Below are 16,070 nucleotides of genomic sequence, written 5' to 3'. Positions count from 1 at the left end.
GGAGGGAGGCGCTCCTTCCGCAGGCGCAGGTCCTGAGGTGGTGCCACTGGAAATGCTGCTCTCCTGAGGCCCTTGGCGGAGTAGCTGCTTCTTCTTCTTGGGGATGGCCTCTGGAGGGTACAGAGTGCCTTCGTTGTCGGGGTCTTTAGACGCTGCAGCTTGGTAAGCACGCTCGAGGGAGCACACCGATCCTTCTCTTCACACGCGACCGTGATGACGCCACCGGTCCCTGGCATCTTGAGGACATTGTAGCCATGATGGGTTACTGCCATAAACTTGGCCAAGGCTGGATACCCAAGCATGGCGTTGTACGACAAACAAATGTGGGCGACGTCGAAGTCGATGAGCTCCGTGCGGGAGTTGTCACACTGGCCGAATGTGATAGGGAGGCGGACCTGCCCTATCGTGGTGGTGGAGCCGCCGGTCACTCCTGAGAAGGGCTTGGTAGGTTGTAGCTGATCGTATGGCACTTGGAGTATGTCGAACGTCTCGACGGACAGGACATTGAGCCATGCGCCGCTGTCGATGAGGGTCTTGGTGACTTGAATGTTGCTGATGATGGGTGAGCAGAGCATCGGGAGGGCGCCGACGGTTGCCACGCACTTGAGCTGGCTGACGAGCTGAAGGTGATGGTGCACTTGGACCACCTGAGCAGGCACGTGGCCTCAAGCCTGCGAAGGGCCGCATTCACCTCGCGAGCTAACCACTTGAAGATGCACTGGGAGGCTGGGGCCTGAGCACCACCCAAGATGCAGGCGATGGCACGAGGCTCTTGGAAGCCCCTAGCCCCCTCGTCCTGATGGTGGTCATCATTCCTCCTTGGTGGTGGCAGTGGAGGGAGGCCTGCGTTGCCCTGAGGACTGTCCTCATGAGACTAGTCTCTCCAGGCGCCCTCGCGAGGCAGGTCCTGCTAGCGGTCCTCACGAGGCCGGTCCCGCCACTCCTGGCGGGGGCCACGGTCGTCCCAGCGTCCTCCACTTCGTCCTCCTCCTCGGCCGTAGCCCCGGTCGCCGCGCTCGGGGTGTCGACCGAAGCACCCATCGCGGATGGCCCTGAGCTCCTGACAGTCACTGGTGTTGTGGCTGTGAACGTTGTGGAAGGCGCAGAACGGGCGGTTGGCATTGGACGACTCGGGGTGGTTGCGGCTGCGCTTCATCTCTGGCTCTGCTACGAGCACGGCAGCCCCCTTGCGCTTCACGTCCTTGATCTTGGCCTTCTTGTCCCCCTGGTCGGCAGCTGGGAGCTTGAGGAGGGAAAGGAGCCCTTCCTTAGCCCTTGCGCACTTGGTTGCCATGTTGAACATTTCCAGGGCTGTGCATAGTTCCTCGTGGATGGCGAGCTCCTCCTTCATCTTGACGTCACAGACGCCATCAGAAAATGCGGAGATGATGGCCTTGTCCGTCACCTTGGGGATCTTGAGGCGGACGCTGTTGAAGAGCTGGATGTACTTCTACAGGGTTTCCCCCGGTTGCTGCTTGATCCGCCTCAGGTCGCCTGTGGCCGGCGGGCAGTCGCGAGTGCCCTGGAAGTTGGAGACGAAACGCTCGCGCATTTCGCCCCAAGAGGAGATTGACCCCGCGGGCAGGTTCAGGAGCCACGAGCACGCGCCATCGTTGAGGGCCATGGGGAACCAGATCGCCATGACCTTCTCGTCGCTGTTGGCTGCCTCGATGCTCAGCTCGTAGAGCTGCAAAAACTCAACAGGGTCGGGGGTGCCGTCGTAGCGCGAGGGCATGTCCAGCTTGAACTTGCCGGGCCAGACGACGCTGCGCAGCTTGGGAGTGAAGGCACGGCAACCTGCTGTGGTCACTGGAGCCCGCTGAGGGGGCAGAGCCTGGTCTTGGTACCCACGCGCCGCCACCGCAGGCGGCGCACGGTCTTGACATGGCGGTGCTGAGAGTGCATGAGCTTCTTGTTGCGGCCGAGGGACCTCTTGGCAGCTTCCTTATTCACGCGCGGGCGCCCTGCACGGTGGGTTGCATCGCGGGGCCGTGTGTCTTGGTGCGAGGGCGACGTCTTGACGTGGAGGTGGTGGAGGCGCTCCGTGGGCCACGTCGCCCGCAGCGGGAGGTGGACGAAGCAGCGAGAGGGACGGTGCTGGAGAGCCCCCGGCGGCGCTAACGAGCTTGGCAATGCGGTCCAACCGGTCCTCGTAGAGGTCGTCGATCGGGCGGTAGCGCAGGAGCTCGCGCGCCGTAAGCAGCGCAGCCCGCGCATCCACGGGCCCGCGGCGAGCATGAGATGACGAGCCGGCCGGAGTCAGCGACGGGGTGGCGGTGCGTCCGTCCCGCCGCACAGAGGGGTGCAGCGATGAAGCTTGCTGCTCGTTCCCGGCTGGGCCGGTGGCAACGTTGGTAGCAGGCATGGAGAATGGCGGGGGGGTCCGCCAATGGGCGTCGTCTGAGCAACGCGGGCGGCAAGGGCGGCCCGGCGCTCAGCATGAGCTCGGCGAGCGTCTGCCATGGATACGGCGGAGCGGGGAGCGTGGATTGACGGAAGAAAGGCTTCAGCGCACCCCTACCTGGCGCGCCAAATGTCGGATTACGGGTTCCGGCAAACCCTTGAGGTTCGAACGCTGGGGTGCGCACGAAGATCTCTCTCTCCCTAGCTCGCTCTCGCTATGATCTCAAGGCCTGGCTCTACGAACCCAAAGAACAAGAGACACGAGGGTTTATACTGGTTCGGGCCACCATTGTGGTATAATACCCTACTCCAGTGTGGTGTGGTGAATTGCCTTGTAGGCTGAGGATGAACAGTACAAGGTAAGAACAGCCTCATGAGGAGAGGCGTTCTAGAGCTCGGTGAGCTGATGAGTTGGCGTTGGTGGAATGAGTCCAACCCAAGATGAGATGCCTCCCCATGGTGGTGGCTAGTCCTATTTATAGAGGCCCTGGTCCTCTTCCCAAATGTTAGGCGGGAAGGGATCCCACAACGGCCAATTTTTAAGGGAGACAACTAGTACAAGCTATCCTGACAAAAGGTGGTATTCGCCTGCCAAAGGCTCTGGTGGTGACGCCGTCGTGGGCTCCGCGGTGACCTCCGTCCTGCTGGTCTTGGTCTCGTTGCACCGATATGGAAACCTTTGCCTGATGCCTTGGGACTCCTCGCCTGTGCTTGCCCCTTTAGCACCAAAGAGGCAACTGGTACTCTGCGCCCGCTGGCGCCCGCCTGGCCTTGATTGTCACAGCTCACGTCACGCGCACCTCGCGAGGTGCCCCTTGCGTAGATATCTCTGCTCCTCAGGAGACAGCCTAGTGAGGCTGCCCCTGAGGAGGTCTTGTGTTGTCCGACTCACAAGGCTTGGCCCCTCGCGAGGGTCTTGAGTGGTTGCTGACGAAGATGGGCCGTACCAGGCCGTTGGTGGAGCCGCGTCGTGGGCCGCAGGCAGGCAAGTCTGGGGACCCCCGTTCCCAGGACGCCGACAGAGGGGCAAATGGGGATCTAGGGTTCATCAACAAGGCCAGAGTGTTCTTATACATGCGGGGAATTGGCGAAGAGGCACGGGATGGCTTCCACGCACCCACAACCATGGCCATGGTGGTCGGATGCGTGCCACCACCTCCCATGAACAGGAAGGAGCGGGATGGTGGGGTAGGTGGGCCGGCCTGGTGGCTTAGTGGGTCTAGGCCCAGGGGTAAGGCCGGTTTGTTTTGTTTTATGTTTTGTTTTACTTCCCCTTTTATTATTTTCTACATATTGGTTTTCCTATTTTACTTTCTATTTATTTTAGATTTAGAAAATACCTAAACACCACCTAAATTAGTGTTACTAAATATTCTGCTGCCATAAAACAAGTATGGTGCAATGATAAAACACTTTGAATAATTTTATTATTTAAAAGGCATTTAAGTAATCGTTTTAGCTACTGTTTTATTCATTTTGGACCACTTAAACCTTTTATTAAAATTTGGGTTCTTCACCAATAATACTTATGACTTATTTGCCACAGTTTGTACATTTTATTTTGCATGTTTGAGAAATTTAAATCTTGAACTTTAATTTGAATTAGAATTTGATACGATTTTAATCTAAGCGAGATTAGCAACAGTAACAGTGGTGACGTGTCATGATTAGAAGGGGATTACTGTAGCTTAATTATCCGGGTGTTACACACAACCCACCAGGGCGCGCAGGTGGGTTGTATCCCCCCTCGGGGCACCCCTCTGGTACTTCTTTGGCCCATCTTGTGTCTTCTGGTCTAGAAAAAAGCTCCAAAAAGTTTCGCTGCATTTGGACTCCATTTTTTATTGATTTTCTGTGAAGTAAAAAAAAGAAAAAAAAAGCAAGTGGCATTGGACACTATGTCAATAGGTTTGTCCCAGAAAAGATATAAAGTTGTTATAAAATGATTGCAAAACATCCAAGAATGATAATATAACAGTGATGACCCACAAGTATAGGGGATCAATTGTATCTCTTATCAATAAGTAAAAGTGTCGAACCCAACGAGGAGCAGAAGGAAATGACAAGTAGTTTTCAGTAAGCTAATGCTCGCAAGTGTTGAAACGATAAGTACCGAGTAGTTTGATAGCAAGATAATTTGTAACGAGCAAGTAACGATAATAGTAACAAGTATGCAGAAAGATAGCCCAATCCTTTCGAGGCAAAGGACAGGCCAAAACGGTCTCTTATCATAAGCAAAGCGTTCTTGAGGGTACACGGGAATTTCATCTAGTCTCTTTCATCATGATGGTGTGATTTGTGTTCGCTACTTTGATAATTTGATATGTGGGTGGACCGCTGCTTAGGTGTTGTTCTTACTTGAAAAAACCTCCTACTTATGATTAACCCTCCCGCAAGCATCCGCAACTACGAGAAAAGTAATAAGACTAAATTCTAACCATAGCATTAAACTCTAGGATCCAATCGGTCCCTTATGAAGTAGTGCATAAACTGGGGTTTAAGTTTCTGTCACTCTCGCAACCCACCATCTATTTACTACTCCACAATGCATTCACAACACACATACCATCAAAATATCGAACACATATCAAATTCACATGATTACTTGCAACATGATTTATCCCGTGACCTCAAGAACAAAAGTAACTACTCACAAACAACAAACATGCTCATGATCAGAGGGGTATTAATATGCATAATGGATCTGAACATATAATCTTCCACCAAATAAACCATATAGTAATCAACTATAAGATGTAATCAACACTACTAGTCACCCCTAGCAACAACCTATAGTTCCGGTAACAAGATTGAATACAAAAGATGAAGTAGGGTTTGAGATGAGATGGTGCTGGTGAAGATGTTGATGGAGATTGCCCTCCCCAAGATGGAAGAGTTGTTGGTGATGACGATGACGATGCTTTCCCCCTCCGGGAGGGAAGTTCCCAGGTAGAATCGCTCCGCCAGAGGGCAAAAGTGCTCCTGCCCAAGTTCCGCCTCGAGACAGTGGCGCTACATCCCGAAAGTCTTCCTCTTATTTTTTTTCTAGGTCAAAATGACTTATATACCAGAAGATAGGCACCAGAGATGGGCCGAGGAGGCCACAACCCACCCTGGCGCGCCCTCTGGTGCTTATTGGCTCCAGTATTTCTTAAATATTCCATAATAAATCCTCGTGGGGTTTCAGCTCATTTGGAGTTGTGCAGAATAGGTGGCCTGACGTAGCTTTTTCAGGTCCAATTTCCAGCTGCCAGAATTCTCCCTCTTGGTGTGTACCTTGCAAATTATTAGAGAAAAGGCATTAGAATTACTCTAAAAAGTATTATTATGGATAAAAACATTGTAAATAACAGTAAGAAAACATGATGCAAAATGGACATATCAACTCCCCCAAGCTTAGACCTCGCTTGTCCTCAAGCGAAAACCGAAACCGAAAAACATGTCCACATGCTTTGAGAGAGAGATGTCGATAAAAACAAAATACGGACATAGATGCATCATGTTGATTATTATAACATCAACAAATTTAAACATAAATTTTTTATCATAGAACTTTTATCATACACTTCTCATGAATAAGTAATAGTTCATCGCACAATCGAAGTATAAAGCAAAAACTCTATTAGAAACCAACAAACTATGCTCTCGGTCAACTTTGCAACTACAATTCATCATCTCTTCAGGAAGGGTCACATGTCGGAGCCTTTAGGCAACTCCATATACTCAACCATCATATAGTATTCTATGATTGCTAACACTCACCTTGTACACATGAGAAAAACGTTTCAACTGGACACATAGAAAGATAGGGGCTTATAATTTCGCCTCCCAACATACTCACCTCAAGGGTGATGTCAACAATAATAACTCATGCTATCTATATTCAACTAGACATATGTGCCTAGATCTTTCCTCACCACATGATGCTTGCCAAAGGAGAAAAAATAAAAAGGAATAGAAGGAAAACTTTGACTCTTTGCATAAAAGTAAATACATAAAAGTAAAAGATAGGCCCTTCGCAGAGGGAAGCAGAGGTTGCCATGTGCTTATTTGTTTGCATGCTCAACCCCTTAGTGCAAAAGAACGTCACGTTACATTGCCCCTTAAGATGACAACCTTTATTATGCAGTCTGTCGCTTTTATTCTTTGTCATCCAAGTTCATGCAACGCTCAATTTTCTCTTAAACTAAAATATCTCACATATTTAGAAGCAATTTTTATTGCCTTTTTGGACCGATGATAACTTACTTGAGGGATCTTGTTCAATCCCTAGGTAGGTATGGTGGACACTTGAAAAAGATTTGGGTTTAAGGGTTTTTGGATGCACAAGTAGTATCTCTACTTAGTGCGGAATTTTTGGCTAGCAAAGATAGGGGGCAAGCACCACATGTTAAAGGATCTATGACAATATGACTTCTATGTGAATATAAACATACATAAACCATTACGTTGTCTTCCTTGTCCAACGTCAACAATTTTGGCATATAATATTTTGATGAGGGCTCACAATCACAAAAGATTTCTAGGATAGTATATTTATATGTGAATCTTCCCTTCCCTTATTAATTCTTTCATTAGGTGCATCACTGACCAATGCTATGTTTGTCAATCTCTAATAAAATTTTCTTACTTATACTTTTCCTTATGTGGTGCTATCACCTACCATAGGATTAGTATATGATCTTATTGATTTATTTGCTTTCTTTTGTTTGCTTTCTTTCTCTTTTTCTTTTCTTTATTTGCAACATGAAAGTAAAGAAAGTAAAAACTCGAACTAACTTTATTATATAACTTGCACACGATAACAATGATAGATCACTGAGCAAACTCTGAAGGAAGACAAGATAGAACTAAACTTTATTCATCTAAGCAAAAGATTGAACTAAGATAAGTAAAGGCAAATAGATAGTGGGATGATACAATACCGGGGCACCTCCCCCAAGCTTGGCGGAAGCCAAGGGGAGTGCCCATACCCGATACTCATTTCTCCCTTGGTGGTATCCGTAGGCTCCCCCCTACCGCTTTGTCTCAATCTTCATCAGCCAAGCATCTTCTTCCATGTGGTTGGAGGAGCAGGAATACATGATGCCTAGCTTGACAAATCTGACCAGAAACAACAAGAAAAGAGAACAGAGGACTTTCACTTTGATACGATGGTTAACAGGTTAGGGAAGTATATATAGAATTTTCATCTTGTAGGACAAGTATATAGAAGAAAATTGGGGTCTCGAAGGTGTCCCAGGTGAGCACAACCCACCTGGGCGCGTCAGGGGGGCCTGGCGCGCCCTGGTGTCTTGTGCCCACCAGGGGATGCTTCCTGGAAGTTTATTTATTCCTAAAATTATAAATGATTCCAAAACTGACAAAAAATATTTTTGCAGATTTTTCGGAGTCTGTTTACTTACCATACTACGTACCTCCTTATTTTGACGACTATGGAGTGTTCCGGAAGGACTCTTTTATGTGTTCTTCTGGTGTCAAAGTTTGGACAATATTTCTTTCAACATTAATATGTGTACCTGAGATATAATGCTTTATTCGTTGCCCATTGACAACCTTCGGGTTAGTGCCTTTGAAATTATTTATTTTGATGGCTCTAGACCGGTAAACCTCCTCGATGACATATGGGCCTTCCCATTTCGAGAGGAGCTTTCCTGCAAAGAATCTAAAACAAGAGTTGTACAAAAGAACATATTCTCCGACTTTAAACTCACGTTTTTGAATTCTTTTGTCATGCCACCTTTTAACCTTTTCTTTGAATAACTTTGCACTTTCATAAGCTTGGGTTCTCCATTCATCTAATGAGCTTATATCAAATACCCTCTTTTCACCAGCAAGTTTGAAATCATAGTTGAGTTCTTTAACTGCCCAGTATGCTTTATGTTCTAACTCAAGAGGCAAATGACAAGCTTTTGTATAAACCATTTTATAAGGAGACATGCCCATAGGATTTTTATAAGCTGTTCTATAAGCCCAAAGTGCATCATCTAATTTCTTAGACCAATTCTTCCTAGACCTATTGGCAGTCTTTTGCAAAATTAATTTTATTTCTCTATTGCTAAGTTCAACTTGACCACTAGACTGAGGATGATAAGGTGATGCAATCCTATGGTTAACATCATACTTGGCAAGCATCTTACGAAAAGCACCATGAATAAAGTGTGAACCACCATCAGTCATTAAATATCTACGGACTCCAAACCTTGGGAAGATAACTTCCTTAAGCATTTTAATAGAGGTGTTGTGATCAGCACTACTCGTTGGAATAGCTTCTACCCATTTAGTGACATAATCAACAGCAACCAAAATATGTGTATACCCATTAGAGGAAGGAAAAGGTCCCATGTAATCAAATCCCCAAACATCAAATGGTTCAACAGCAAGTGAATAATTCATAGGCATTTCTTGACGCTTACCAATATTACCTATTCTTTAGCATTCATCACAAGATGAGACATACTTATGAGCATCCTTGAAGAGGTAGGCCAATAAAATCTAGACTGCAATACCTTATGAGCAGTTCTATCTCCAGCATGATGCCCTCCATAAGGTTCGGAGTGACATTTCCGTAGAATTTGTCCCTGTTCATGCTCAGGTACACAATGTCTAATAATACCACCTACTCCTTCTTTGTAAATATGTGGGTCATCCCAAAAGTAATGTCTTAAATCATAGAAGAATTTTTTCTTTTGTTGATATGTAAAGCTAGGTGGCAAATATTTCTCAACAATATAATTAGCATAATCAGCATACCAAGGAGTACTATTAGCAACATTTCTTGCAGCTAACTGCTCATCAGGGAAACTATCATCAATAGGTAGTGGGTCATCAAGCACATTTTCAAGCCTAGACAAGTTATCAGCTACGGGGTTCTCAGCTCCTTTTCTATCAATAGTATGCAAATCAAATTCTTGTAACAAGAGAACCCAGTGAATAAGTCTAGGTTTAGCATCTTTCTTTTCCATAAGATATTTAATAGCAGCATGGTCTGTGTGAACAGTTACTTTGGAATCAACAATATAAGGTCTAAACTTATCACAAGCAAACACCACTGCTAAGAATTCTTTTTCAGTAGTAGCATAATTTCTTTGAGCACTGTCTAGAGTTTTACTAGCATAATGAATAACATTCAATTTCTTATCAACTCTTTGTTCTAGAATAGCACCAACAGCATAATCACTAGCATCACACATAATTTCAAAAGGCAAGTTCCAATCAGGTGGTTGAACTATAGTTGCAGTAATTAAGGTTTTCTTGAGTGTTTCAAAGGCTTCTTAACAATCATCATAACAAAGGGACATCCTTGTGCAAAATATTAGTGAGAGGCCTAGAAATTTTAGAGAAGTCTTTAATAAACCTCCTATAGAAACCAGCATGGCCTAGGAAACTACGAATACCTTTGATGTGCTTGGGACATGGCATTTTCTCAATAGCATCAACCTTAGCTTCGTCCACTTCAATACCCTTTTCAGAAATTTTATGGCCCAAGACAATGCCTTCATTGACCATAAAGTGGCACTTCTCCCAATTCAAGACAAGATTTGTTTGTTCACATCGCTGCAAAACTCGATCAAGATTGCTCAAACAATCGTCAAAAGACTTCCCATAAACAGAAAAGTCATCCATGAAAACCTCAACAATCTTTTCACAAAATTCAGAGAATATAGCCATCATGCATCTTTGAAAGGTAGCAGGTGCATTACATAAACTGAAAGGCATACGTCTGTAAGCATAGGTTCCAAACGGACAAGTAAAAGTGGTCTTTTCTTGATCAGGTTGAGAAACAGGTATTTGTGAAAAGCCAGAATATCTATCAAGGAAGCAAATGTGTGTGTGCTTAGATAATCTTTCAAGCATTTTATCAATAAAAGGCAAAGGGTAATGATCTTTTCTAGTAGCTTTATTTAATTTTCTAAAATCAATTACCATTCTATAGCTTGTAACAATTCTTTGTGGAATGAGTTCATTCTTATCATTAGGAACAACAGTGATACCTCCTTTCTTAGGGACACAATGAACAGGACTTACCCATCTACTATTAGCTATAGGGTAGATTATACCTGCTCCCAGAAGTTTTAATATTTCCGTTCTTACCACCTCTTTCATCTTCGGATTTAACCGACGTTGGTGATCAACGACTGGTTTAGCATCAGGTTCCATATTAATTTTATGCTGACATAGCGTGGGACTGATGCCTTTAAATCATCAAGAGTATATCCAATAGCAGCTCGGTGCTTCCTTAGGACTTTCAATAATCTTTCTTCTTCATGTTCTGAAAGGTTAGCGCTGATAATAACAGGATATATTTTCTTTTCATCCAGATAAGCATATTTCAAAGTGCCTGGCAATTGTTTTAATTCAAACACAGGATCACCCTGAGGTGGAGGAGGACCTCCTAGAGTTTCAATAGGCAAATTGTGTTTAAGTAGAGGACGTTGTTCAAAGAAAATATTATCTATTTCATTTCTTTCATGCATATGTAAATCATTCTCATGGTCTAGCTAGTATTGTTCTAAAGGATCAGTAGGTGACACAACAATAGAAGCAAGACCAATTAATTCATCCTTACTAGGAAATTATTTTTCATGATGATTTCTACTAAACTTGGAAAAATTAAACTCATGAGACTCATCACCAAAGCTAACACCCACAGTTTGTTTCTGGCAATCTATCCTGGCATTAACTGTGTTCAAGAAAGGTCTACCAAAGATAATGCGACATAAGTCATCTGGTGGGAACCAAGAACAAGAAAATCAGTAGGGTATTTCACTTTCCCACACAAGACTTCAACATCTCTAATAATCCCACAAGGTGATATGGTGTCTCTATTTGCAAGTTTAATAGTAACATCTATGTCTTCTAACTCTGTAGGTGTTATGTCTTCCCTAATTTCTTGATATAACTTGTAAGGAATAGCACTCACACTAGCACCCATGTCACATAAACCATGATAACAGTGATCTCCTATTTTAACTGAAATGACAGGCAGGCCAACAACTGGTCTGATTTTATCCCTTTTTCGGGTCTAGCAATTCTAGCAGCTTCTTCGCAGAAGTAAATAACATGCCCATCCACATCTTCTTCTAGGAAATCTTTAACTATAGCAATATTAGGTTCAACTCTAATTTGTTCATCTGGTTTAGGTGTTCTAACAGAGCTTTTGTTGACCACAGTTGAAACTTGAGCATGTTCCTTTATCCTCACATGAAAAGGAGGTTTCTCAATATAAGAAGTAGGAACAACTGGATCAACATTATAGAGTGTAGTTTCTTCTTTAACTGGTACTGGTTCTTTAATTTCTTCTTTAATAGGTGGGTGGTATTTAAACCACTTCTCTTTAGGGAGTTCAACATGAGTAGAAAATGATTCGCAAAAGGAAGCTACTATCTCAGAGTCAAGTCCATATTTAGTGCTAAACTTTTGAAAAGCATCGGTATCCATAAAAGATTTAACACAATCATACTTAAGCTTTATACCTGACTCTTTACCTTCATCGAGTTCCCAATCTTCAGAGTTGCGTTTAATTATTTCCAAAGGTCCCACCGGAATTTAATAGTTTTCTTCATAAAAGAACCAGCACAAGAAGTATCCAGCATGGTTTGATCATTACGAGAAAGTCGAGCATAAAAGTTCTGAATAATAATTTCTCTTGAGAGCTCATGATTGGGGCATGAATATAACATTGACTTAAGCCTCCCCCAAGCTAGAGTGATACTTTCTCCTTCACGAGGCCAAAATTTATATATATAATTCCGATCATGATGAACTAGATGCATAGGATAGAATTTTTGGTGAAACTCCAATTTTAAACGATTCCAATTCCATGATCCAATATCATCGCATAGCCTATACAATGCCAATGCCTTTCCCTTCAAGGATAAAGGGAAAACCTTTTTCATAACTTCATCCCTGGGTAAACCTGCAAGCTTAAACAATCCACAAATTTTTTCTACATGTATCAAGTGCATATCAGGATGTTCGGTTCCATCTCCTGCATAAGGATTAGCTAGCAGTTGTTCTATCATACCCGAAGGAATTTCATATTCAATATTTTCAGTAGGTACAGTAGGTTCAGGGGTAGCTAATTGCGGTTCCGGACGAGGTGAAGATACCTCGAACAAACCCCTCAAAGGATTGTTTTCCATAGTAACGAGTGACAATAAATTTCAGCACACTATATAAATGTTTCCTTACCGAATTCCACTTACCAAAGGCGCTTCACTCCCCGGCAACGGCGCCAGAAAATAGCCTTGATCACCCACAAGTATAGGGGAACAATTGTTGCTCTTTTCAATAAGTAAGAGTGTCGAACCCAACGAGGAGCAGAAGGAAATGACAAGTAGTTTTCAGTAAGGTAATGCCTGCAAGTGCTGAAATGGTAAGTTGCGAGTAGTTTGATAGCAAGATAATTTGTAACGAGCAAGTAATGATAATAGTAACAAGTATGCAGCAAGGTAGCCCAATCCTTTTGAGGCAAAGTACATGCCAAAATGGTCTCTTATGATAAGCAAATCGTTCTTGAGGATACACGGGAATTTCGTCTAGTCACTTTCATCATGTTGGTTTGATTTGTGTTCGCTACTTTGATAATTTGATATGTGGGTGGACCGGTGCTTAGGTGCTGTTCTTACTTGAAAAAACCTCCTACTTATGATTAACCCTCCCGCAAGCATCCGCAACTACGAGAAAAGTATTAAGAATAAATTCTAACCATAGCATTAAACTCTAGGATCCAATCGGTCCCTTACGGAGTAGTGCATACTCTCGCAACCCACCATCTATTTACTACTCCACAATGCATTCCCTTAGGCCCAAATATGGTGAAGTGTCATGTAGTCGACGTTCACATGACACCACTAAGGGAATCACAACATACATACCATCAAAATATCGAACACATATCAAATTCACATGATTACTTGCAACATGATTTATCCCGTGACCTCAAGAACAAAAGGTAACTACTCACAAAAAACAAACATGCTCATGATCAGAGGGGTATTAATATGCATAATGGATCTGAACATACAATCTTCCACCAAATAAACTATATAGTAATCAACTACAAGATGTAATCAACACTACTAGTCACCCCCTAGCAACAATCTATAGTTCCGGTAATAAGATTGAATACAAGAGATGAACTAGGGTTTGAGATGAGATGGTGTTGGTGAAGATGTTGATTGAGATTGCCCTCCCCAAGATGGAAGAGTTGTTGGTGATGACGATGACGATGATTTCCCCCTCCGGGAGGGAAGTTCCCCTGGCAGAATCGCTCCGTCGGATGGCAAAAGTGCTCCTGCCCAAGTTCTGCCTTGAGACGGCGGCGCTCCGTCCCGAAAGTATTCCTCTTATTTTTTCTAGGTCAAATTTACTTATACACCAGAAGATGGGCACCGGAGGTGGGCCGAGGAGGCCACAACCCACCAGGGCGCACCAGGGGGGCCTGGCGCGCCCAGCTGGGTTGTGCCCACCTGGTGGCCCCCCTCTGGTGTTTATTGGCTCCAGTATTTCTTAAATATTCCATAAAAATCCTCGTGGAGTTTCAGCTCATTTGGAGTTGTGCAGAATAGGTGGCCTAACGTAGCTTTTTCAGGTCCAGATTTCCAACTGCCAGAATTCTCCCTCTTGGTGTGTACCTTGCAAATTCTCAGAGAAAAGGCATTAGAATTACTCCAAAAAGCATTATTATGGATAAAAACATTGTAAATAACAGTAAGAAAACATGATGCAAAATGGACGTATCAAACAGCATGGAATAATAAAAAGTTATAGATACGTTGGAGACGTATCAGCATCCCCAAGCTTAATTCTTGCTCGTCCTTGAGTAGGTAAATGATAAAAACAGAATTTTTGATGTGGAATGTTGCCTATCATGTTCACCACATTATTTTGTTTTGTAGCATGGACATATGGACATTTATATGGTTCAAAGCAATAGTCTAGTTTTGACATGAAGATTTCAATACTCAAGCATATCAAGAAGCAACCATGTCTTTCAAAATATCAATACTAAAGCGAGTTATCCCTAGCCCATCATGCTCAATCATTGATCCATTAATGAAACACACTCGCATATTAGCTACATCCAATGCTCAAGTATGATCATAGTGCCCCTTAGTTGGTGCTTTATAAGAGAATATGGAGACTCAAATAAAAATCAAAATTGCATAAAGTAAATAGAAAGGCCCTTCGCAGAGGGAAGTAGGAATTTGTAGAGGTGCCAGAGCTCAAAGCAAAAAATTAAGAGATAAAACATTTTGGGTGGCATGCCTTTCTTGTCAACCAAAACGATCGAGTAGTTACCAATACTTTCCATGCTAGATATATGATAGGCGGTTCCCAAACAGAAAATAAAGTTTATTCCTTTTTCCACCATACTTTCACATTCCACGGCTAACCGTATCCACGGGTGCCGTCCATACCAACACTTTCCAAGGAATTTATTATTTGACAACATAAAGTAAATTCATTTTTCATTTCGGGACTGGGCATCCCTAATACCTTTGTTGTACTCTCGTGCAATGACAAGTGAATAAACACTCATCTTGAGAATAACACATCTAGCATGGAAAATATGAGCCACCCCTACCGTTTCATGAGTGGTACGAGCACACAAAGGGGAAATTTATTTTGAAAATTAGAGGTGGCACATACAAATTTGCTTTGAACGGCACGGAAATACCGCATATAGGTAGGTATAGTGGACTCATATGGCAAAACGGGTTTAAGGATTTTGGATGCACAAGTAGTATTCCCACTTAGTGCAAGGGAAGGCTAGCAAAAAGATTGAGAAGCATCCAACCTAGAATCAAAAAATCACAAAAGCGAGCATTAAGCATAACTAACACCAAATAATGCACCACAAGTAGGATGTAATTTCATTGCATAACTATTGAATTTCATGCTTGCATAGGGAATCACAAACCTTAACACCAATTTCTTACTAAAGCACAATTACTCATCAACATGACGCACATATCACTATCAACATATCGCAAAACTATTACAAAGAATCAAATTTATTTTGTCCATGATCTTCATGAAATTTTTTAGTATTATATCCCTCTTGAATATCTATCACTTTGGGACTAATTTAATATGTTGCTTTTGATGTCTCAAACAAATCTAAGTGAAGAACATGAGCATAAAATTTCCATCTTTCAAAATATTATAAGTGAAGTATGAGAGAATTTCTTCAAAAATATACTAACTCTCAAATAAATCTAAGTGGAGCATGAGAGCATTTCTTCAAAAATATTAAAGCACACCGTGCTCAAAAAGATATAAGTGAAGCACTAGAGCAATTCTAGAGCTCAAAGAATTTAAGTGAAGCATAAAGAGCAATTCTAACAAATCATAGCATAATTTTGGCTCTCTCAAATAGGTGTGTTCAGCAAGGATACTTGACACAAACTAAAAAGCAAAACAAACAAAGACTCACATCATACAAGATGCTCCAAGCAAAACTCATGATATGTGACGAATAAAAATATAGCTTCAAGTAAAATACCAATGGTCGTTAGAAGAAAGAGGGGATGCCACTCGGGGCATCCCCAAGCTTAGTTGATTGTTCATCCTTGAATATTACCTTGGGGTGCGGTAGCATCCCCAAGCTTAAGCTCTTCTTACTCCTTATTCCTTCATCCATCATGATCTCACCCAAA

The sequence above is a fragment of the Aegilops tauschii genome, chromosome 6 (assembly GCF_002575655.3).
Source record: "Aegilops tauschii subsp. strangulata cultivar AL8/78 chromosome 6, Aet v6.0, whole genome shotgun sequence".
Classification (NCBI taxonomy): Eukaryota; Viridiplantae; Streptophyta; class Magnoliopsida; order Poales; family Poaceae; genus Aegilops; species Aegilops tauschii.
This window is presented reverse-complemented; position numbering follows the sequence as displayed.